Genomic DNA, 26,280 nt, shown 5'->3' with positions numbered 1-26,280 from the left:
ATGTAAAAAAAAATGTGATTTTTTTACTAAAAAACTTCTTTTACTGAACACCAATTATGTTGCTATGGAATATTTGTTATGGCTAATAGGGCTGTTGGGTCATTTTTTTTATAGTATTGTTGTAATTCAGTGTTGCTTGTAAATATTTTTTAGATAAATGATAAAACATTTGAACATGACCAGAAATTAAAATTTAAGCAACATAGGCCTGGTTCAAAGGTAGTTTTTAATGTTGCTATGGTGTAAATTTGGTTGCTATGGGCTTTTTTACTTGTGAAAATGACTGTTATCATATTGTTCTTTGACCCTGTTATGTTTTCCATTTAAAATGTTTACTAAAATGACAAAAAAATATTGTTGGTCATCACATTGTATCCAAACATTTCCTGATCAATTTGTGAAATTACCGAAAAAATGGAAATTTTTTGTCAATTTTTTTTTTTTTTCAGATCATGGGCTACCAAATTTTATTCGATAAGTTGATAGTACAGTTAATTTGCTTCAAGAAAATGTGATTTAGAAAAGTCAGCTCTGTTGCGTTTTTAAGCAGGGGACTTGAACAATTGTAACACATTTTTCTTGATTTTTAACCGAAAACACATGTTTTCTTCAAGTTACCATAGCAACTACAAAATAATATATAAAGTTACAACTGACATATTGTTATTTGTTATAATTGATCATATCCTTATGGGAATTATTGAAAATAAATATTATCTATAGTTTCTTTGTTGTTTTGACATGCTAAAATGCCATATTTTTGATGATTTTCCCAAAATTATAGACTATATAGCATGCTATATGAGCTTCGTTACTATGGAAACAGTTTAAGTCCGATATTTGCACAAATATGGTAAAAAATGTTTTTTAGGTTATATTTCCTATGATTTAGCATAGTTTTTATGTGAATTAAAAAAAATCACATTCCTTATGAAGCTAAGTGCTTACTGACTTGGCCTCTTAATATTACTGACACTTAAAAGAGGTTTACAAAAGATAGGTTCATAGGAAAACACAAGATTTTTGCACAGTTAGGTGCACTATTGGAATTACACATTGTGATGGCTTTACCTCAAGTGATATATTTTGAACTGCATATGAATCTGTGAACTTTCTCATTGTTTTACAAAACAAAAAACAAACTTGTTTTAGTCCCAATTGTTTATGTGCGCATGGCTGTCAATACAAATGCTACAAGTAATGTAATCAACAACAATCATTTATCAAAAAAGGTGTGAAGAATCATTTCATAAATTGTTTAAATCAGAAGCGTTTAAATTATATTACCTTCTGGCTTCACCAGAAACCCTCAATACCAACATTTGCAAGATAAGTATAAAATTAAGAATGGAAATTGGGAATCTGTCAAAAGAGACAACAACCCGACCAAAAATCAAACAGCCGAATGAATATGTATTGATATATAGTCAATTTTGCTTGACTAAGCTTTTAGATTAGTTTCTCTTGCTTTACAAGTGTTTAAATGTACAACTTCACGAAATGCTTACCCTTCCGGAGCACATGATTTCACTCCCGGTTTTTAGTGGAGTTCGTGTTGTTTCTTATTTATTATTTATAACTGTTGATGTAAATGTCCTTTGGTTTGATGAGTCGTTGTTTACTCCTTGGTTTTGATTGTTATTGTCTTCAGAAACGGTGTTATAAATCATGTCAGGGCCAACTCACTAAGCTGATCAAACCCTTTTGGAAAATTTTCACATTTAACTTAAATAATTGTATGTGTCCGAAGACCTATTTAGGATTTAGTTTAATTTTGAATTTTGAAAGCTTATTATTAATAGCCAAGATTTATAAATACAGAAACCCGTTCATTAAGAGATTTGCAATCAAGATCCTGAAAATAATAGCTAAATCCGTCTAAAGTGAACTTTGCCTTGAATGTAAAAGGTATTACAAAAATCATGAACTATCATGAAGCTATCCCCATATTTGTTTGTTGTTGTCATAAACTTATTTGGTTTAAAACTTGAGTTCAACTAAAATGTAGCTAAGTAACAAAAAAAAAACACAAAAAAAGTCTATATACATGTACCTTCAGTAATGAGAAAAGGGAAACATTGTTTTAATAATAGTAATAGCATCTACAGTTTAGACTGTAATTTCGCCAAATATCAATTTATATAATGATAAATTCAGAATCATCAGAAAACTTTTTTGTACAGAATTCTGACAAAGAAGAAACATAAATCCTAAAAGATAATATCAGTCTTATGATTTGATTTTAATGCAAATGAAATAGAATAATTTAAAAAGTAGAATTAACAAAAAAACAGAACTCCAAAGAAAGTCTCTTATCAAATGGGAAAATGAAAAGCTAAAACTCATCAAACGAATAAGAAACAACTGTCATACTCCTGACTTGGGACAGGCGTTTCCTTGTGTAGACAATGTTTGATTAAACAGGGTTGTACAGCTAACTTAACCTATTACTTGTATTTCAGTCATATGAAAGTCCATTATATTGACAACAATATGTGAACAAAATAAACAGACAACTGGTGAAAATGTAAAACAAATTGGGGTATATCAACATTGTATTTAATCATCTTAATAACTTTAAAAACAAAACAAAACAAATTATGTCAAAAAAGAAAAACAAAATGGAATAAAGACAAAACACATAAGCAAAACCGAGAGACAGGAATACTTGCGTGATTTATTATTTATATTTTTATGATACTTTATATGATATCTATGTAGAAAGCAGTTCCTAATTGTATTTACTCATGTATTGATATGCATGCATACTCGTGTTGTTTGTTAGAAGTGAATGAAATAGAGAGGCATATGATACCAAGAGACATTCAAATGTCTGACAGAGACTGGCACACTGTGACGTAAAACCCAGATTAAACGAACAATATCATAAATCTGGCGGTTTCAGGCCCCAAACTACGGAAAACAGATTTTGCTACAAGAGTGGAACCCGTTCAGGCAAATTCCGAGACAAGTTCCGAGATAGGTCATGCTTCAAGGTAGTGGACGGGATTGGGGTTACGGCAATTGGATCATTTCCGTGTACATATCTAAAACAGATATTCATTAACAGTCAAATGGCTCTTGGTAGTATAAGTAATACTTTGGAATGGATGCCTTTAACATTACAACTTAGAACATTGGTTCAAAAAAATCTTGTAATAGCAGCAACCCTCTTATAAGGAAATCATAAGAAACACAGGATAAAGAACAGGAATTGAATTTTTATGCCGGTGCTGCTTGCATTTTGCTTTGTTGAATGGGAAAGTTAATTGGAAAGCTAAAATCCTCTATTTTCTTGTTTTGTTCTAAAACGCAAAATAACAAAACTACCTTACTCCAAGGAAAATTCAAAACGGAAAGTCTTTCATTCGATAGCAAGTCAAGACTGAAGAATACGTGGTAACATTTAAAAACTTATAGTATGGTGCATTTATTCAAAGTCATAAATATTACTGACATTGAACATTAGCGACATATTTCGTACATGCGATGTAATGTGCCTGTAATAACTGCATTGCTTTCTAAATAAGATAATTAATATATCTCATTTAAGACATAACATGTACTTAACTTAGTATACATGTACACTTTGAAGAGGTAAAATTAACTGATTTAACTATCACTACAAACCATTAAAAGTCTGAAATGGCCTATATCTGTACTCGACTGTACTGATTTTTACTCGACCAGTCTGAATTCGTCTGAGATTAACTTGATAATAATCGACTGTAGACTGAACCATACTAAACAGTCTGAATGTGTACTTGACCAGTACTTAACCGTTTTATACGAGTCTGAACTGTACTCGACCTAGTCTGATCTGTACTTGACCAAGTCTGAACCGTACTCGACCTAGTCTGAACCATACTCGACCTAGTCTGAACCATACTCGACCAAGCCTTAACCAAACTAGACCTTTTCTTTGTATCTATTAACTGAATTTTATCAATTTAGGAATTTTTTTAATAAAAATGAAATTTGAACAACTTGAAATTAAAGATGTATTCAATACAGTTCTGAAATTAAAATTTCACAATAATCAATCATACTAGTAATATAACTTCAACTCAATATTAATCAACACTTACATAATAATATATATCAACTTTTAAAATATAAATAAAACAAGCTGATCAAATGATCTAAAAAAATGAATTGTGACTAATATTTTCAATATAATTCAAATTTTATGAATATTTCGGAAGTATTTTATGGTAACTGGACTATTTTCACCATTAACCTAAGCCTAGTATAGATTTATGTTGTCAGTTGACTTTTGTTTATAATGCAGTGAATGTTTTTTTATTAAGATATATATAAAATAGTATATAAAACAACTAAATAAATTTTTAAAAAATGAGAGCTTAATTGTTTTGTTTTATTAAACCAAGAATTTAATATACTCATTATAATAGAATTTCCCTAGCAATCCTTGATAACCTTTTTAAAAAAAAGAAATGTATTCCAAAGTAACAGTAAATTTTTTTTTAATTTAATTTAAGTATTTCTTTGTCAAATTAACATGGCATACATAAAGCACTTTAATATGTTCTAATTAACTCAGTACATGTGTGTTTTACAGGTAAAAAGAAAGCCATAATTTCTTAAATTCGTTTATTACTTATCTAGTACATACATTTATATTCGAAAGGCCTTGTTATTTAATTTAAATAGGATGTTGCAATTTTGAATCAATGTTATTTAGAATTTAATACCTCTGACCAGGTGTGATCTTATTTATGAGTTTGCCCCAAGCAGAGGTTATACTTTATATTTCACCACTAATCAGACAAATAATTTTATTTATTTATTTAATTTTATCCCTTTTTGATATAAGTTATATATGATATATTTTTTTTATCCTAAAATTATAATCAGAGATATATTTCTTTTATAAGGTTAAAAATTTTTAATAAATTTTGTTGGCTGTTGTTATATATGTCAGTTAAAAAGAAATTTATTTAAACAGTTAAAAATAGAGGGTTTTTGGTTTAGTATGGTTTAGACTGGTCAAGTATTGTTCAGACCTTTGGTTAAGTATGGGTTAGACTGGAAAAATAGGCCGAGTACATGTCAAGAATGGGTTAAGACTGTTTCAGACTGGTCGAGTAATAGTTCAGACTATTTTCAACGGCAAAGATAAGGGTCAAGTACGATTCAGTACAGTCAAGTATGGTTCAGACTGGGGTCGAGTAATGTCAAGTAAAAGTCAGACCAATTCAGACTGGTCGAGTAAAAATCAGTACAGTCGAGTACAGATATAGGCCATTTCAGACTTTAACAGTTTGTAGTGTATAGAAAGGTAGGTAAACAATTTAAGACGGGCAAAAGAAAACACAATAGAAAATTGGAAAATCTATAAAAATCAAGTACATGTAATTGCATTTACAAGAATAACAAAAGAAATATAACAGATTCTTCTTTACAGTATTTTATTTAAGTACCGAAATATCTTTAATTAACATATTTCTATTCGGGGGGTGCAGTCCCATTTCCTGTACTCTTATGAGCTATTACAGCTGAAAAAAAAGTGAATTGCATTTATCATTATAATTACAGTTCTTGTCGAATTGATAATGTAATTGGGATAAGTAATAGTGTACAAATGTAAATTTTGATTTCTTTTAAATACTAAGGCTTTTCTACCTCAGGCATTTTGAATTTTTTGAAATACTAAGGTTTTTCTACCTCAGGCATAGATTACCTTAGCTTTATTTGGCAACACTTTTAGGAATATTGGATCTCAATGCTCTTCAACTTCGTACTTTCTTTGGCTTTTTTTTTAAACTTTTTTGGATTCGAGCTTCACTGGTGAGTTTTTTGTAGACGAAACGCGCGTATGGCGTATCTATAAAATTTAGTCCTGGCATCTATGATGAGTTTATTTACAACCACTGGGTCGATGCCACTGCTGGTGGACATTTATTTCCCCGAGGGTATCACTAGCCCAGTAGTCAGCACTTTTTGTGCTGACATGAATTATCATTGATATTGTTGAATTATAAATTAACTGTTTAAAAATGTTTGAATTTTTTGAAATACTGAGGCTTTTCTACCTCAGGCATATATTACCTTAGATGTATTTTGCAACACTTTTAGGAATTTTGGATCTCAATGCTCTTCAACTTCGTACTTTATTTGCCTTTTTTTTAAACTTTTTTGGACTCGAGCGTCACTGATGAGTCTTTTGTAGACGAAACGCGCGTCTGGCGTATATATAAAATTTAGTCCTGGTATCTATGATGAGTTTAATTTATTCCTAATTTGACTTCAGTAGACATTAAAACCCCAAAACAACCCTACAGTCTTTAGCGATACAGTCAATTAGAATTATGTAAATAAAGTTAACTTCTGTCACCAAAATTGAATGCTATGAGAAAATAAGGAGTGATTGTTAATTTTTTTTCATCATTTTGCGATAATTGCCTGGTTGTCATATGTGGAGCCTGATCTGCTTACTCTTCCAGAGCACCTGAAATTACCCCCTCTTTTTTGTGGTGTTCATTTTGGTCAGTTATTAATTTTCTATGTTGTATTTTTATTAATGTTTGTCTTTTGATTGCTTTTATATTTTTTACCATGGGTTGTCAGTTTGTTATCGACTCATGAATTTGAATATCCATTCTAAATATTTCTACTTGAACTCTTTAATTTTTGAATAATGTATAAAAATTAGAATAAAATAAATAATGTCACGACGATTATTATGTAATTATTAATTCTTTTCAAGCTAAATATCCTGACTTATGGATTTCTATCAAAAAGGATGAACATTACGATTTTCACAAATATTGCTATAATAATGACAGCAATAACATATAATTTCAGATCGACATTCTATAAAGGCATTTCCGAATCGAACAAATTATACGTCTTTTAAAAATGCAAATATTTCGCCGATTTTTAAACGTTTTCTATAGATTTATTTCACTACTTTCCTCATTGACTATTCCTGGAAGTATGAATGTTTCATGGCATTATTTTCGATAAGAAGGTTGTTAATACATACAAAACTTTACCGAATTCCAAAATATTGCCCAGTTACGAATACTTGGCCTGACTCAGTTTTTTATTAGCTACTATACACGTACGTTTTTTGTGAAAAGTATTTACAATCACTCGCAAAACCAGGTCCTTAATTATATTTTAAACAATTCTTCTTATTTTAAAACTAAATTATGGATGTTCGCTACTCTTGTTTTTGATTTTTTGCCAGATATTCGGAATCCTCAAGTTTTATCCATGTAGTCCCATTAATAAAAATTCCCCTCTGACCCCTTCTTTTCTTTTCATTATTTTATTTCATGTAGTTTCAAAAGCCATATTTGAAAATGCTATGAAATCCTTGCTTTTTTCTAATAATTTTTTATAGAAAAATGGTGTGAATGTTAGATGTTAGATAAGTCTAGAGAGAGTTATTTCCCGCCAAATTTTCAAGTATTATATCTCGAAAACAAGCACACGGACCCTTCATTGTTTTCTGCTTTTTAAGTTCCTTTATTTATATACTATTAATTTCTAACAGTCTTTTAAAAAGCTTGTTATTTTGGAACAGAGTAGAGAACATCCTTAAAATGAATTATCCTTGTATTTTCAAAGAATTAACAATCCAAATTCGAGTTAGAAAAAATATGATTTTATCTGATAATACTTACGACATCCTGAACAGAAACAACTAGAAACCAATTGTCCATTTAGGTGGTGTTTTCTACATCTACCAAATTTACATCTCAACTTCCCATAACAACAGCCTCTACATCTGCAGTTGCTAGGCCTATTACGGCAAAATCTTAAAGAACATATCTGTCCTGTAGTTTGTTCCACTACTGAAATTAATTCATAATATTTTTTAGTTTTGGAAAAACACATTACTTCACTAGAAATTTGTTTATTCACTGGGAAAGCGTTTCTTTGTACTTGATTTTTGTTAAATTTGTGCTGATCCACATATATAATCTATATTGATATATAATTCGTCTCAAAATTAGCACAACAATGCGTTAGCTAATTTGGTCTTTCCTCAGCAGGATTCGAATCCCTACTTTTGTGACATCCTGGCAACACCGTCTGCTACGTGGTGACAACCTATCGTTTTTGTTGTAATTGATAGTAAGAATATGTTAGTAGCTTCTAATCAAATAATGTTAATATGTCAAAAATATTTTTGAAAATTACAATAAATATACTTGTTTCAAGGGTAGAAAATACTGTAAATTTCCTTTTTGGAAGTAATAACTGAAAACGTCCCTGAAGCTACTGTCGCTCTTTTCGGAACACTTGTTCTGGAGTGAACTTTTTTCAAAACACTTGACCTGATTTCCGGTTTTTATTGTAGAAATCGGAAAATGTTCTCTAAGTTTTCTATTTTTTTATGTTAAAATTACGCTGTATTTTCATTTCTTTAACTTAAGAAAATGATGATTCCAGTGATATTTAGTTTTTTTTTTACCAGAAATCTATATAAAAAAGTGGACACCCCAAGTGGGTCTGATTTGGGTCTAAAAGAGGGACGAAAGATACCAGAGGGACAGTCAAACTCATAGATAGAAAATAAACTGACAACGCCATGGCTAAAAATGAAAAAACAAACAGACAAACAATAGTACACATGAAACAACATAGAAAACTAAAGAATAAACAACACGTACCTACAAAAAACTACGGGTGATCTTAGGTGCTCCGGAAGGGTAAGCAGATCCTGCTCCACATGTTGCACCCGTCGTGTTGCTTATGTGATAACAAGTCCGGTAAATAGTCTAATTCGGTAGGTCACATTCATGAAAGGGAAGGGGATTGTAGTTACGACGTTAGGAACATATCCGATACCATTTGTCAAACTGTAATTTCATAATGGCGTCCATAAAATTTACGAAGTGATGATTTCAACTTCTAAGCGTGACGCGGGATTGCCGTTTTTTCGTAGGCGTGACACGTGAAAATCAAATTATTGTGCCGTGAAAACGGGAAATGAAGTCGAGCGGGACACGGGAAAAAAAAAGATGAGAATTGCTTACGTACATAGTGTAAGTGGGATACGGGAATCTGACAAAACAGTAAGCGGGATCCGGGATCAGAACCTCCAATGAGACACCCGAGTAAACCATTATAGGTCAATGCACGGCCTTCAACACGGAGCCCCGACTTACACCGAACAACAAGCTATAAAGGGCCCTAAAATTACTAGTGTAAAACCATTCAAACGGGAAAACCAACGGTCTAATCTATATAAAAAACGAGAAACGAGAAACACGTATAAATTACATAAACAAACGACAGCTACTGTACATCAAATTCCTGACTTAGGACAGGTGCAAACATTTGCAGCGGGATTAAACGTTTTGATGCTACCAACTTTCTCCTTTTTTCCGAAACAATAGCATAGCATCACAACATAGAAAAACAAACGATAAAATATCAATTGGAAGGCTTAACTCAATCAAAAAACGTAAATTAACACACTATGAACGAATAAACTTGATCTGCGATATCTAAATGCACATGCACAGTTAATACAATATTAGGGACAAACATGCAAGGTCACAAAAAAAAAAAAAAAAAACAAGTCCAAACAAAGCCGTGGAAAGACACCACCGCGAAATATTTAACCCTTCGAAAATAATAACTTTTGAAAAAAAAAACGGTTTTAATAATGTATACAGGTAAATGAAAAATAACTTTGTCGTTTTAGGTATACTACTTATGTGTATAAAATTCTTCCAATAATTAGGAATACCTAGAAAGTTCTGTCATATAAATACATAATTTAACACTAAATACAAATTGGGGTGAATATCAACAATAAAACTATAAATCAGAGCTAGCTAAAACTTCCCTGTACAGATTTAAGGAGAATAATCTTGCAGTTCATACAAATGTAGCACGAAGAAGTGAAAATTGGTAGATATTCCAAATAATCAAAGCTGGTATATAGTATAATAGACAAGATCCATATTAATACAAAATAGCAAAAAAGCATAATAAATATCAACAGGTCGAATTAACAAGAAAATACGATTAGAGAGTACTCGCAGTTACTGACAGCTAGTTAAAAGCCAAAAACAATTAATAATAAAAAATCATGCATCAGAGACTAAAGTCCACTATGACGTATGCTGATTATGACGTAACGAGTATTCGCGTTTTCCTTTTGACCTATGTCTATTTCTTAAATAGGCCGGGTATGCTGTTCTTAACATATATCAGTTCGTTAGACATATGTAAGTTTACAGCATTATTAAACTAAAATCAAATATTTCAGTGAAGTGATTTAATAGTATCATGTACAGTGCCAAGGGTGGATACATATATATTCAAATTCAACGCGTTATTTTTCACAAAGCTTGGATTCGCGGAAAAATCGCTAACGTCATCAAATTGATAATGCGAATTTGAAAGTATTTGCATAGAACAACGAAAATATTGTATATTTAAATATGCGAAACATACGTAACAAACGAAATTGAAATTTCAAAATTTCAAACCGAAATATTTCGAAATGTAAGTCATGAAGGATTATTTGCCATTGCATAAGTTCATTGAAATTTACTTTATGCAAAATGTTTAGGAAAAAAACAATAATAAATCTTTTTTCTGTATCGTATGTCCTTAAAATGTTTCAAAACGCATTCTTGCACGAGAAGAAAAGGGCAACTTTCCTTCTAACGTAAGTTTATATATTTCAGACACAAATTCTTTTAATTACCGTTCTTGGTAGGTATCCATATTTAGAAATCCTTTCCTCTATTTTTTAAATACTGTAGATATTATATAATATGCAACTCACCAGCCAGGAGCAATACTAGACCTAGGATTAGTAGAACTTTCTGCATGTTTCAGAGTCGATAAACTTGTAAATCTAAATGAACAGAAAGTCAATTAGTTCTTTCTTAAAGTAGAACTTTGTAAGTACAGCTGTTTCTCAAACCACGCCTCTTTTGGGAGATAAATAATAGTCATAGATAATTTATTTTGTTTATGTACTGGCTCTCAGATATGATATGTAAGTTTCATCTCATAGAGACATAATTTGGAAATGTAACCAGTATAATAACATATGGTTGCGGTGAAAATTGAATTTGAAGTAGGCCTTAAGTGAAGGTAGGCGTAGTACAGAATTTTAGTATAAGTTTAAACTCTAACAGGTTCATGGGCATATAAATGTTGAAAATATGCCGCACAGCCCCCCTATGTTTTGACCTTTAGATAAAATAGTAGTGCATATCAACTTTCCATTCTAGGATATATGCTTTACGAAACTCATACTAAAAGTGGCACAGTTGTAGCCGAAAAGGGAGTTCATATGGGAAATTGCATTTTCTATATCTACAGAAATGAAACCTTAAGATGTTTCACAGTTTTCTTTACTTTTTTCTTTATAGTATATATACTTTTTTAAATCTGTTAGGAAGAGTTTATCAAATTCAGTTATTTATCATTTCAAAGTTACTAGAATTATATTTTTATCGTTTACCTTGTCCTGGATATGAAGTAAACATTAATCAATCATTATATCATAATATGTCCTATTAAACAAAATGCATTACTTGATGCTAATTATAGAGTTAATAAATATTACACTGAGGCAACAGCAATTTATGTTCTAAAATCAATGAAAAATCGAATCACAATCAAAACCAACTCTGATGAAATGTAAGACTACAAAAGGACAGTTTAAGGCTGCGTCGATAGTGTCAGCGTCTGCTTCTATACATGCATCATCGGCATGAGGATCCACATTCAGTCAAAATGTCACCACACAACTGGTAAATTTCCATATCAGACGACCTATATAGTTTAAAGGTCTGCCAACACAAAAAGTGTCGATGGTTAGTTGAGACAAGTTTACAGACACATTGTATCAATAAACCATTTCGTGATGGTAACCGTATTTTGCTGCGTCGATTTTTGTGTAAGGAGCACTAACTTGTTCATTAGGTCAACTAAGTATAAACAAGCACAATCGGAACTTATCAATTGAGATATGTAAGCGCCATACGATTGGCAGATTGTAATTTAATTCTGAGAAATGGGAAGTTGACAATTGGGTAGTTGGCTTCATCACGTTTTTCACATATTCTGGTTTGAAATCGTTCATCTGTGTCAATATCAAGGAAAAGATCAAGATATGACGCAGACATAGTTTTGGTAGTATCATTGAACTGAAATCCAAATGGTCTTTGAAAAGGTTTTGTATGAATACTGCTTCATATGTCTACAGAAAATCGGTCAGCAAAGGTGCACAATAAATATCTATTAGAATATCGACTGTCTCTTGAAATACAAACCAACCAAGCTCAACAAATGTATTGTGAAAACAAAATCAGAATGTTGATGATATTTCCTTCGATGTAAATTATGTAAATGATGTTGGATTCAGTGTGTTCCTTCGCTTTGTAAGTTATTTTATTAACTTAAAGAGAGAATTTCTATCTAAAACTGTCCATATTTATAGAAAAGTTTAAGAAGACGATAAATATGGTCATAGTCTACATTATAATCTATTTTGTTTTGTAAGTCTAGATTAGAAACGCCGAGCAAGAATTATTTAATTAAAAATATTGAGTCATCGGTGAAGGCGAATAGCAATCAATAAGGACTTCTAAGGCACTACATAAATGTTTTTTTAAAGACTAATGCATTGATTCTAGTCGCAAACTCTTGCACATCTAAGAATAAAACCAATAATCTAAAATATACCTGTACAGAAGTCTCATGAATGTTGTCTCTGTTTGATAGGGTGACAATTGTAAATTTGCTAAATTTCAAATTCATCGGAAGACACATCTATATCTTGTTTTTGGCTACGTAGGTGTTTTTCTATGGTGTGTTTTTAGACTGTTTTTATTATTATTATTATTTAATTTTTTGGGGCAAAATTTATAGGTTTTCTTCGACTTCGAAGATTGAATATCTGTTTTTGTTTCTTCCGCTTCTTGCATAAAATTTATTTCTGACTATAATAGATAATGCACTTTTTCTAGATTTTTTTTTCTGATATTTCATATCTTTAAATTAAATTATTGTAATGAAAAAGAAACTACATGAAAACATCTTTATCAGATAGCAGTACAATATCAAAAATCGGCACTATTTAAATTCATATTTAGTTTTAAGTTTAATGTTTTTGGAAAAACTTCTGCGTCATAAATTAGCACATGTTATAATGAAAAATTTCTTTTGGTAATCGTTGTGCTTTATTATTACTGTAAACGACTAAAAATATAGCCCAACTTGTAAACCCATCACCAAATACTAGTACTTAAGTCTTTGAATGAAATTGACATATGGTTAGAAACGTATATAAAGAACAAGCATTACACATTTAATTTATTGGATAGCGTGGATCTAAATGATGATGCGTATTGTTATTGAGTGAGCCATTGAATGGTAGCGTTCATGTAACATATTTATTTGTTTTATCAAAATCTGTCATGGTTTTAAACTACATTTCCATACCTATATTTGCCCAGCAGATAATTGTTTGACATTATCTGTATTTAATCATACATTAAATTTAAAGAAACAAAACACAAAAATTAGACATACCTTTACGAAGACTTAGTTACGATTATTAGTTTCATCAAGCGTATTTTACTTTTTATACCAAGGGGGTGATTACAAAATGTTTTATCCGAAAAACATGTTGTGCATAGGTATTTTAAAGGATTTAATTTAAGTATTGTATATGCAATCGTTCGCATTTTATTCTTATTTTTGTATATAAGATTCGCTTTTCTTTTGTGCTGAATAAAATATACAAAACCGTAAAGAGGATTTCATTCGAACATATGTTTGAAATGCATATAAGGGCAAATATTTGATCTGAACATATAACAGAATTAATTGTTATAAATAATATATGACATATATATGTATATAAGAAAGTGCAGAGCGCCTGAATGGGAAAACATCATCAATTATCAAACGGCAGTCTTCGTGAAATAATTTTGATAGCGCTAATGTGTCGGCTTCATATTATAGTCGCTAAATGGTACAAACGCTAAAAAATATAACTGAGAACGATTCAGTTAGAATCAACATGGTTAACTTCGATTTTCATGGTATTGTTCAAAGTTAAGTTTGTTAAAAGTTATGCTTTCAGTGGAAAGTTTTGTGCGGTAGAAAACTCTCAAGTGTCCGAAACCAAAAATAAGTATGCATAATTATACGTATCATAAATTTGCAGCATAAATCAATTATGTCAGTTTTTTTATTATCATTTATCAAGAAAAACCGGTTGATGATAACATTATGCAAACATTCTGTTGTTGTCTGTTCTATGGTCGGGTTGTTGTGTCTTTGACACATTCCCCATTACCATTCTCAATTTTATTTTATATGAAATCTTGTAACCACCTTTGCATTGGACAAATTTACATGTTAATTCATCTATGAAATATGGTCTTAATATACACAATATTTATCCTTGAATAGCCTCCTTTTAAGAAGATTTTTTTTTAATGCTATTCATCTATTCAATTATGTCTATAATTTAGCATATGAACAAAACTGCATGAATATGAAAATTTGCCCTTCTCTTTAACTCATTCAGGGACAATATTTCATAAGACGATATTTTGTTTAAGTTTTCCTGCCATTTTCCTACATGAACTTTGTGAATTTGATAAGGTAATATTTATCAACAAGATCTTATCTTCAGAGGGATTATTTTAGAAAAAGGTTGAGACGTTCTTGGACATACTTGACAAATCAAAATTCTGCTCAGACAGTCGACGTTTTTAAGTCAGCAAGCTCTTGAAAACCGAATGAGATATGAAATATGTAAACTTTCTGCAGGTGCAGTTGGTACATTGCTGCTGAAGTTGGGGAATAAGTAATTTCAAAATTAGAATTTGAAAATACCTGTAGACAATAAATGTCATAGATGTTCGTACTGAGATGACTGGTTATGTAAAATTCGAGGTATAAGTCTAAAAATGAGTCATAGTATGAAAATTTCATGATATTTAGATATATGTACAAACAAAACTCGAGGTAAAAAACAATTTTACATACATATATGTGGCCACAAAATAAATACATGCTTAACGTCATAAACACATCAAATAAATGGACATTAATTGTCATATTCCTAACTTGGTACAGATATTTTCAATGTAGAAAATGGTGGACTGAACCTGGTTTTATAGCACTAAACCTCTCACTTGTATGACAGTCGCATCAAATTCCATTATATTGAAAGCTAATACATGCTTGCTTTCAAATGGTTTGTTTAAAGCGTTCCTAATGAAGGTATATCCAGAAAACACTTCGTCTGCAACCAATTTATAAAAGACTAACAATAAATTAACATTGGCTTATCGATCCTGCGCTATAATAAAGGGGAGAACACATACCCTCTCTGGATTTAATTTCATCATGAATTTTGAAAACTTATTATTTGATAGCCAATGATTTATTAGTACTGAAACAAATGAAGAGATTTGTGATCAAGACCGTAAAAAATAGCTGAATAAATATAAAGTCAACTTGGCATAATATAATTGGAAATACAAAACGTGCAATCATGAGCAATATTGCTATAATAATTGTCATATTTGTCGAATATACAACTAAGCAAAAGTAGATCGTGTATGTGAGGAGTCGAAAATGATAAAAGATGTGTTATTTCATCTACAGTCTTCGATTGACATTTTTGCAGAATATCAATGTCGATTAAAGTTTGTAACCCGGATTTGTTTTCTCTTTATCGATTTGTGACATTTGAACAGCGATATAGAAGTGTTGCCTTTATTTAGATTGTAATTTTTTGTAGAATTTCAAATTACATGAGGATCAATTCAGAATCACAAAAACATATGTTTTTAAGAATTCTCACAAAGACCTTGTTTAGAAGTGTGTCATCATTGTATCTGAAAAGATATAGTAATATAAATCCTAGACTATTGGGATTTTAATATATAAATAAAAGATAAATATGAATTGTGTTGGATGATATAATAGTGCAATTACTTATAAATGATTCTGAATACTACTACAAAGAATACTTTTGTGATTTGTTATCTAATTTTTTTAGTATTCTTTATGCGAGCTAAATGTAGCTGAAATATCCTGGTTGTACTTACTTTAAGTATTGATATACAGGCATACTCGTATAAAGATTGTCGTATTAAAAGTGCAAGAAATAGAAGAGGAAGGCACCACATGGACTTCGGAAGTTGTTCCGAACCTGACAATGATATGACGTGTACAATAGCAAAACAAATCCAACAATGAATCAGGACTGATCTGAGGTGCCACAGTACAAATCCTGCTCCAAATATGACATCCGTCGTGTTGTCGAGAAACACTTCAGGGAAAGGTATCATTCGGTGATGTAACTATTGAGATAGATAACGTGATTGTTGTAACGATAATAAGATCATTCCCGTGTACATCTGTGATACAGATATGCCATAACGGTCAACTAACTCGTGTTGGTTTCCGTAACACTTTTGACGGCGTTACCTCAACAAAAGAGCGATTTTAAACATATTTGGTGCCTTCAATATTCTACTTCAGAAGGTAACTACTTACAAGTCAACTGTTTATCTAGGGTTTAATATTTTTTTAAAGATGAAGTAATTCCCTTTAAATTGTATCAGAAGCCGTCATGATTTGGTTGACTGTAATGGTTAGTTACTGTCGCAGAAAACATGTGTTTGTTTATTTATTTATTTATACATTCCCGTCCTCTCGTCTTCGTTTGTGGCATCATAGAATGCGATATTCAGAGGATTTTAATGTACCTGCGTGTAGATACTATTATTGAAAAACCACAGTCTATAATCTAAGACATAACAAGTACGTTATTGTCGCACTGGCACTCATGCCACATTTTCTTATAGCTATTTTATAAGTAAACATGAACACGGTAAAAAGGTAAGATAAATCATTAAACTATTGTAAGAAAGGTAAACAATTTAAGACGAACAAAAGGAAATGGAAAAACCCAAGAAAATCATATGTATGCATTCACAAGAATAACAAAATAAATACCTCAGATATTTCTTTATAGTATTTTATTTCAGAACGGACATCTCTCCCATCTTTCCATAGTTCTATACTGGCGGTTAAGTGGTTCATGAAGTCCCAGATTGGCCAGCTTGTGCTCCGTCGGCTGAAAAAGTACACTTGCCTTAACCGTTATAAATACTTTTCTTATTTAAAAACGGTGCAGTTACTTTTCTTTGTCGCATGTGTTTAACTCGACCCTGTTCTTTTCTAAAGCGATATAACTATGCTACGTATATATTTGAAGTATTTCATACTTTGAAATATTTTTTCGAAAAAATACTATTGAGTTGAAAAGAAGGTGAATCGGGTAAAGTTAAAAATTGTGACTAAAACTATTTTGGCCTCTGCATTAAAATACAACATCCAGAGGCCAAAAATAAGCTGAGGCTTTTATCGATATAGTCAACTAATAAAATTTAAATAAGGTTAATTCATGTGACCAACATTGAACGAAATCAGAATGTTATGGGTCATCGTGATCGTTTTTTATGTCTTCCTCCTTTTTGTGTTCGGCATGTGGAGCAAGATCTGCTTACCACTTCGAAGAACCTGAGAACAATCCTGGTCCTTGGTGGTGTTTGTGTTGCTAGTTTTTAAGTTTTATATGTTGTATTTTGTTTATTGTAGATTGTTTTGATATGGAATTATCAGTTTGTTATCAACTTGTGAACTTGAATATCCCTTCAGTATCTTTCCCCTCTTTAAGATATGAGAAATGTATGAAAACATTATATAATAAATACGATTCTGCAACGTGACACCGTCACCAAGTTATATTTTTTTTTTAATTATTACTTCTTTTCACGCTACATATTCTGACTTATTGAATTCTATTGAGAGAAAAAAAAGAATACAAATACAGTTACTGAATTAAAATTATATAAATGTATAAGAATGTGTAACTAAAACACTCCAATTAATACATTAAAATGTTCTTTTAGATTTTAAATAGAAATACGCAATATTTCGTTCATCAGGCGTGTGCATCTCTTAAGGTGAAATCGGGATACATGACAACAAAATATGTTTGTAGCTTGAACTACATGCATAAAATTTGAGTAAAATTTGAACATATTTATTGATGTTCCATAAAGAAAATATGTTTGTAGCTTCAACTTCATAAAGTTGTAGTAAAAGTTTAACATATTCATTGATGTTCGATTAATTGTATGAATTTCTATAAATTGTATGAATTTTTAAAAATTGTATGAATTTTTAAAAATTGTATGAATTTTTAAAAATTGTATGAATTTTTAAAAATTGTATGAATTTCTATTAAATGTATGTATTTCAATAGATTAATTTGTATGATTCAAGATTATTGTTTTGATTTGTTTTTAAATATTTTTTTTGTCTCTCTAAATGAGTCAATTAGGTTCAAGAGTTCGTAACTGGTGCATCCAAAACTCTCTCTCTCTCTCTCTCTCATGACTTTTCGTGGAATTTCTTTTAAAGAGCGTATTTCTATATTCATTTAAGTACTATATAGTTGAATTGAAAGTGTCATTTCTTTACGAGTGTTTAAAGTTTTCGAAATTTTGAAATCATCAATTCATTCTATATAATACTCTTTGATAATGAGTCTTAGTTAATACTTCTTTCAATTAAGTGTAACTTGTGTAATGCATTCTGCTTGTAGATACGGTTGTTTGTGGCATTGCTTTTGGTTTTTTTTTGGCAGTAAAAAAAATTTCTTCGACAATAACTTCACATGGGGGTCCTCATTTTAGTATAGTTCCATCAACATTGGTTCATAAAATTCTGTGAACTAGCGCGGACAAAAATTTGTGGAAGAAAAAAAACTTAGAATAACAATACGTCACCCCAACTCCGTTGAGAGTGTCATAGCATAGCAGTGTTTTTTTCCCACAAAACATCATACTGTATGTTTGCATTTAAATGTTTATGCCTCCAAACAGTGACTTATTGGAATTATATAATGACTATTGTCCTATTAACTATTGTCTGAATATGCTATTGATAAGAGAAAACTCTTTGTTTTTACAGTAAAAAAATAGTTAATTGAATGAAGAAAACAGATAATGGATGTTTAGATCTACAAAATAGTAAAAATTTAAAATACAGAAAAAAATACCAATGCACCCTTAAGCCCATCATATAGATTCTAAAGTCAGAATTATGTAGACATATCTTAGACATATCTCAAGTGGTAATATCAATTCTAGGAAAACATAAAATTGGGTTATCTTTCTTTATTCGAACGTGCTTCTCCTTTGGAGGATTAAACACATAAAGAAAACGAGGTAATTTTTTGTTATTTTCGTATCAAAAGTGAGGACAAGCAAAGACAATTGACGTCTGAATTATTTTTTTTTAAAGGAAAACCAGTAAAACGATATTGTTTAACAAGTTGATTATGGTTTTCGACTTTATGTCATTGAAGTTTTCTCAATGAAACTACGATCAACATTGCAAATTGTGTTGTCGTTTGAAAATTTCTTTAAATGTCAAGAATGACCGATTCCATTTGAATGAATTAATGTTGATGATCATAAATGTCCCATCCCATAAACGGATTACATGTAACAACAGATTATGACACCTGTTGACACCGTTGATTAGCTTGGGTCATATTGTTCATAGCCATAAACTTGTCGCCAGGTAAAATTTCGTGCAATTTAATTTTCAATTTTTACCAATTCAAATGAAGATCGATATAAGTACCGTTATAGTCGAGAAATGAACATTTTGACATGGGAAAATGTGGGCGCCAGAAATAACTATTGTTTTGTAATTGTTTACTTTACACTTTTCATTGTACATATCTCTCTCTTTTATTGCTGTTCGTCTAAACATGCTTTTGCGGGAAGAAAATCCATAAATCTATACTCCATAACCTTTTCAGTAATTATTTATATAAATACACAGATTAAAAGAATCTATAGCAGAACTAAAACTGTTGGAGATGAGGGTAATACTTCAATAAGACAGCAACCAAGATATAAATAAAAACTATGAACAAGTTTAACAGACTCAATGCAATCAAAGATCTGCAGTAAGCTGCACATGCGCAATTCTACAAATAATGTTACAGTTTAGGAGAAAGTTTGAATTTTAAATAAGTTTATAACTTAAAAGTTAACCAGGTTTTACTACTTTTAAAAAGGTGTATTTTCCCTTTTCTTTTCCCAACAAGAAATTGTTCCCAGTAGCTGTGGATTGAATATCGTTCTAATAATTCCAAAAGGTTAATTTGAATAAATGGAAGTATGTGTTAACAGTTAAGACAGTTCGTGGCCAATCAAATCAGTACATGTTTTCTCCATGATCGAGATTATCCTAATAAAATAGGACTTTGCAAAACATTCTTTCCAATGTACATAGATATTTAGACAATTTTTTTTATAATTCCCTTTCTTGGTATCATCTGCACGCTTTGCATAATATGAGAAATAGGATTTTCGTCATTGTGACAGCAACTCATTGACACAATACTGCAAACATGTTAGGGTTAAGCAAGTTTGTAGTACTAATGTGTTTATAAATTGGTATCTTTTCCCTCTCTTACCTAAACACTTTGGATAATATATAATGTGCAACTCACCAGCTAGTATCAATACGAGACCGAGGATGAGAAAAACCTTCTGCATGCTTCAGAGTTAGATACACTTGAAAATCTAAATTAAAAAAAGTCAATTAGTTCTTCCTTTAGATATTCCGTAATTTTATTTGTGTGTGTGTGGTTTTTTTTTATGCATATCAATGTATAAGCCTGGCACTATTTACACCACTGGATCGATGCCACTGATGGTGGACGTTTCGTCTCCGAGGGTATCACCAGCCTAGTAGTCAGCACTTCGGTGTTGATATATATCAATTGTATGATAATTTTCTTTTAATATAGATTAACCGTTTGCAAAAGCACGAATTATTCAAATTACTAAGGATTTTCTCATCCCAGGCATAGATAACCTAGGCCGTATTTGGCACAACTTTTTAGAAATTGGGGTTCAAAATGCCCTTCAATTTTACAATTTATCAAATTATAAGCCTGGCACCTTTAATAACTACATGCAGAAGAGTTGCCATTAAGTGTTACTATTGGCCATATGTACGTCTATGCATACCTCCAATAATTATTCTCTGTTTCTAACTTTAGTTTACCTCAACTAAATGTTACGAAACTATCAACAATGCATTGATATGACCACAAAACTTAAGATTAAGTTCGAAATTGGATGGTGTCTTCTTTTATAACGTATTTTACAAACAGGGGCATCATTCACCATATCTTTCTTTACTTCTAAATTTGTTTTAAAGAGTTATTCAAAACAGGCGTCCTATAATTATTAAGTAATTAGAATTAAAGATTTATAATTAAACTTGTCCTTGATATGGCATGAACAATTATCATTAAATATACTAATACAGATGATAATATGTTTTTGATACTGACTTTGACAGTAAGAACATCAAACGAGCCCACAATTCGAGTTGATGAAGTCTGTATTAAAATATAAAATACCATTCTTTATTTTGTCAGTAATTTTTCTTATTTGTATCGGGTTTTTTCTTGGTTGGGAAGATGAAATGTAATAATGGGTAAAGCTCCGTTTAAGCGTACAAAACGTTAGGATAGTTGTTCGGTTGTATTAATGAAGTCGCGTGCATTTCATTTGTCTTCATCATTTCATCATCTTTATTAGAAACACTTGCAGTAAGTCTAAACAAAAAACTTAAATTATTGAAATAAAAACATTAAAATAAAGACGAATAGCAATCAATAAGGATCAATAACGCATGCAATTAATGTTCTTTTAAAGAACCAATAGCTTCATGGCCAGTAAACGGTTATATTAATATTTGAAAATATTTCTATACAAAAGTTCCACTCATATTGACTCTGCTTGACAGGCGTTGACTGACCTTTAGGAGGTTAGAGCTGGTTTCTGTAAATTTACCTTCTATTCAAAAAATGAAATCATCAAATATATGTTAGTACCTTTTTTGTGTTGGGTTATTGTTAATCAATCTTTGTTTTCTGTGTTGTGTTTTGTAACCTATTGAAAGAAGACTTTTTTTACCATGGCATTTTCAGTTTGTCGTCGATTTGTGAGTTTTTACTATTTTTGGATCCTCAATGCTCTTCAACTTTGTACTTGTTTGGCTTGATAAATATTTTGATATGAGCGTCACTGATGCGTCTTATGTAGAAGAAACGCGCGTCTGGCGTACTTGATCATAATCCTGGTACCTTTGATAACTATTAACACCACTGGGTCGATGACAATGCTTGTGGACGTTTCGTCCCCGAGGGTATCACCAGCCCAGTAGTCAGCACTTCGATGTTGACATGAATATCAATTATGTGGTCATTTTTATAAATTTCCTTTTACAAAACTTTGAATTTATCGAAAAACTAAGGATTTTCTTATCCCAGGATTGGACTACCTTAACCGCATTTGGCACAACTTTTTGGAATTATTGATCCTCAATGCTCTTCAACTTTGTACTTGTTTGACTTGATAAATATTTTGATATGAGCGTCACTGATGAGTCTTTTGTAGACGAAACGCTCGTATGGCGTACCAAATTATAATCCTGGTGCCTTTAATAAATATTCTTTGTATCGTCCGCTTCTTGCACATAATTTCATTTCTGACTCCATGAAGTATATAATGCACGTTTCCTTAACTTTTCTGATATTTCATATCTTCAATTAACATATTTCAATAAAATAACAACTACATGAAAACAGTATTGATATACTTTTCCAACTTATTCTTGCTTGTAAACCACGAAACTTAAGTTCAGCTTCCGAACCCCTCATCAAATACTTATGTCTTCACATGAACTTAACATCTGATTATTAACGTATGTAAAGCACGATCATGGCACATTATTGAATAGTGTGGGTCTAGATGAACTTTTGAATGAGGGAGTTCTAGAAACATTGTATATAACATTCTGCCTTTGGTTTTAAAAAATAAGTTTCTACATTTTGCTAAAACACGGATATTTGTTTTACATTCTATATAAAAGGGAGTAAAAAAAATAGTATAAGTCATACCTTTTAGAAAGCTTGGTTACCAGAAGTTAGTTTCATCAATCGTATTTTGCTTTTATACCAAGATGTAGTTGAATTATGTTTAATCCGTGCAACCTAATCAGCATTATATTTTTAAGGATTTTGTTTATTATCCCTCGTGTTGCATGAGCAATTTTAAGCATTTTATACTTATCGTTTTATTTAAATTTGATATTCTTTTGTGTTGTAAAAAATATTATATAACTTTAAAGGGGATTTCACTCGAACATATGCTTCAAATGCATATACATTGTACAAGGGCAAATATTTGATCAGAACATAACAGAATAAATTGTTACATAATATATGCCATGTATATGAATACTAGAAAGTAAAGTGTACGTTGAATGAGATAATATCATAAATTATCTAACGGTAGAGATAACTTTGATATCACTAACGTGTCTAATCTATATTGTAGCTGCTTAGAGTCAAATTAAAATTAGTTGAGAACAACTTACATGTAAAACTGAAAATTAAAATTTAGATAGCGAAATTTCACTCCGATCTCTCGTAGTGTTAATGTTGCTAATGCTAACAGTTAAGGTTTCTTAATCATTCTTTCAACTAAATAATTTAATATTGCTTTCAACAATTGCATGAATGTTTTTATAATGCATGATTATTTTATTATTTTGTATTTTTAACTGCAGTTGGAGAGCTTTTGAATCTAATATGAAGTATGTGTTCTTCTTTGATTCTTGATTATTTCTCTGATAGATGTTGAAAGGTTGAGGGTTAAAAAGCCAACATTATTTTTACAACGCAACAAGATACATAGTTCTCGTCTTCGTATCGTATTTTGACAAGATATTCAAATTGCACTGATTCTGAGCCAATTAGTGTACTTTAATGACGGGAATGTTTTTTTAAGAAAGTGTACATGCTTTTGATATGTTTGTTGGTAAATTTATTTGCAAGTTTGGTTAAACGTTTATATTGCAAAACAGAATCAATTTTCATTTGTATTTCAAAAACTGTTTTTATTGGTTATATATCCTGGTTGGTGTAGTTAGAGGACTGTCAACGTCTTTTGTGATTGTCTGACAGTTTAATTACACTGTACGGAACATATTGATAAGATACGAGTGTAAACAGAATATAGTATGTGTTTTTTCTATGAATATTGTTTATTCCTCGGATGGAAGTTTACAAGTTCGGGATTTGAGTGACCAAGACACGATTTGAACAACGCAACAGGGTTCTTTATTGCCTCTCCAGTCAGTAACGGTGGATTGTTTTAGTTATATCTTACCTAATGCGTTTGTACTTAGGAAGATGGTTTGAATGATAGGTGTAATTGTTAGTTTCTATGAATTTAATCACAACCAGCTGTTTAGATTTGAAATGATTTGGTGCATGCTAAGAAATTATCCTACAAAAGACTGGAAAGTGTTTAGAAGAGAACTCTAAATTGAACATTTGAATATGAAACGCAAAAAAATCTTCATATAATTCCATAATATCCGGAGAACAACTCCTAATAATGTGCAATCTTAAAGTTTAAATTCGTCCAGCTGGTAAATCTACTGAATAAACTTACTATAAACCAACTTTAACAATTGTCGCCGTCAGCTGAAATTCGTAGCGGTTACCGGTACAAAAATATTCAAACTATCAATCCAGTATATACTAGCTATTGTTTTCAAAATTCATTAAAAAAGCCACAAGAAAATCCACTCCTAGTCAATCTTTTTCGCCTTGTTATAATCCTGAACTTCACGTTTTAACGATACTGATAGTTTAATTCAACAATTGTTTTATTAAAATTATTGCAGAGGAGTCAACGTTCAGTATATTTACATAATACAAGGGCAATCCGGAGTTTTAACAGTTACAAATAAGATCTTGAGAAATATATTATATCAGACGATAGATAACCCGTTTAGTTATAAAAAAAGTTTTATCTCAAATTATTTAGAAATATGCCACCTTAAATAAAGAACTTAGAAAAAAACATCAGGGATATAAGTGATGAACTAAAACCACCGTAAGAGGTGTGAGTATTAGAAGTATATGCTTCAACCAAATCATGTATATCTAGCCCATTAATTGGCTTCTGAACTTTCACGCCACAACGCAGCATTAGCCTTACTCCAAACCAACTAGTCTTTGCAAACATCTTTAGTAATGATAAGGTGATGTTTCAGGACAAAAATATTGTTGTGTTTCTTAACTTTAAAAAAAATGTCCCCTGAAATATGGTTCGTCAGACAAAATTTCACATAAAATATTTTCAGCGTACCCCTTTTTTTAATGAAATACTGTCTAGGACAATATCAAGTTATTAAAAAGTGTTCGTGTTCATTGAAATTATCCCGTCCTTCTAGCCATATATTTCACTGCTAAATTCTGTCAATGAAACTGTTTCTAATATAATCTCATGTTTGTCTATAGGACTGGAGCATAATATATTGGCGTTAGCATAATTATCCCAGCTGAGCAATTCTTTGTAATGAAAATATGAGCATTTCTGGAATTTTGTTAATAATTTTGTTTATAAATGTTTTTAAATATTAATTTTAAGTTGTTGGGAGCAAATGAGTGAGTAAAAAATTTAAATAATTCACATCTATCTTTATAATTATCTTCTTTCAATGTACAAATGTACAAATGTTCATGTAATTATCATGTATCTCTATATTTATAAATCACACCATGGATAATCATTAGAATAAAGTATTCATTTTATATGTAAATTTGTTTCTACCATAAGAGCTACCTGTACTTATTAAGCAGTTTCAATGTTATAACACTTCACTCCGTTTTTTTGTTATATTAATTTCTATGGCATTCAATTACTGGTCGAGTGATCTTTTGTCGCGTGCTACTCGTTAGAATTATTGAAAAGGAAATGTGTAATTCATTCCTAAAAAAATTGATTTTTTACCCAAAAAAGGATTTATTTCAAACATATGGTGAATAAATAGTGTATACTTTTTAACTGGGTATGAATGAAATTGTCCCATAGGTGCAACTATTGCATAAACTCTGATAAAATTTGAAGACTTTTCTAAAGTATTGACATATCTAGGGAGCAATTAATTTACCAATGATCTTGAAATCGTTTTAGAGAGATCTTGAATACTTCGTTTATCAATCAATACTCATATGGACATGTCAGATGTCTAGATAAACAGTGTCATAACTTCGCTATCAACAACAGAACCGGTAGGCGATATGTCAGTTACTGGATTAAATACACAAAAACACAA

The 26,280-nt window shown here is 30.8% G+C and overlaps 1 long non-coding RNA gene across 1 annotated transcript; it reads right to left on the bottom strand.

Moving 5' to 3' along the window:
• Positions 1-5,415: 5,415 nt before the first annotated feature.
• LOC139523193 (uncharacterized) lies at positions 5,416-13,605 on the bottom strand. Its single transcript, XR_011664573.1, has 4 exons — positions 13,546-13,605; positions 10,784-10,855; positions 7,656-7,826; positions 5,416-5,519 (listed from the first exon to the last, which is right to left on the bottom strand). It is a non-coding gene; the product is annotated as an uncharacterized lncRNA (long non-coding RNA).
• Positions 13,606-26,280: the final 12,675 nt, after the last annotated feature.

The sequence above is a fragment of the Mytilus edulis genome, chromosome 5 (assembly GCF_963676685.1).
Source record: "Mytilus edulis chromosome 5, xbMytEdul2.2, whole genome shotgun sequence".
Classification (NCBI taxonomy): domain Eukaryota; kingdom Metazoa; phylum Mollusca; class Bivalvia; order Mytilida; family Mytilidae; genus Mytilus; species Mytilus edulis.
The sequence above is the reverse complement of the archived record's forward strand: the minus strand, read 5'-3'. Positions and strand labels throughout refer to the sequence as shown.